This window comes from Elephantulus edwardii, unplaced genomic scaffold (genome assembly GCF_000299155.1).
Source record: "Elephantulus edwardii isolate Elephantulus edwardi_28Jun2011 unplaced genomic scaffold, EleEdw1.0 scaffold00217, whole genome shotgun sequence".
NCBI lineage: Eukaryota > Metazoa > Chordata > Mammalia > Macroscelidea > Macroscelididae > Elephantulus > Elephantulus edwardii.
The window spans coordinates 4240404-4241416 of NW_006399967.1; positions in this window are offsets into that span (position 1 = coordinate 4240404).

Genomic DNA, 1013 nt, shown 5'->3' on the forward strand with positions numbered 1-1013 from the left:
CTTAGTCTCCAGAGATACACTGTTGCTCTTCAGTACTTTAGAGAGGTCCCTAACAGCAGACATTCCCATCACAATACATCTTTTAATTTCCTGGCTGCTGGTGCCAAGAGTGTTGATTGTGGAGCCAAGCAGACTAAAGCTGTGAACACGGACCACACTGTGTGTATAATACATGGACCACACTGTGTGTATAATATAGACCACACTGTGTGTATAATATAGACCACACTGTGTATATAATACATGGACCACATTGTGTGTATAATGTAGACCACACTGTGTGCATAATACATATAGACCACACTGTGTGTATAATATAGACCACACTGTGTGTATAATACACAGACCACACTGTGTGTATAAATACACAGACCACACTGTGTGTATAATACATGGACTACGCTGTGTGTATAATACATGGACCACATTGTGTGTATAATATACCGACCACACTGTGTGTATAATACACTGACCACATTATGTGTATAATATACCGACCACACTGTGTGTATAATACACCGACCACACTGTGTGTATAATACATACAGACCACACTGTGTGTATAATGTAGACCACACTGTGTGTATAATACACAGATCACGCTGTGTGTATAATGTAGACCACACTGTGGGTATAATACACGGACCACATTGTGTGTATAATACAGACCACACCATGTGTATAATACACAGATCACACTACGTGTATAATATTATAGACCACACTGTGTGTATAATACACTGACCACACTGTGTGTATAATACACAGACCACACTGTGTGTACAATACACGGACCACGCTGTGGGTACAATACACGGACCATGCTGTGTATATAATACACGGACCACACTGTGTGTATAATGTAGACCAAACTGTGGGTATAATACACGGACCACACTGTGTGTACAACACACGGACCACACCACACTGTGTGTATAATACATGGACCACATTATGTGTATAATGTAGACCACACTGTGTGTATAACACACGGACCACATTGTGTGTATAAT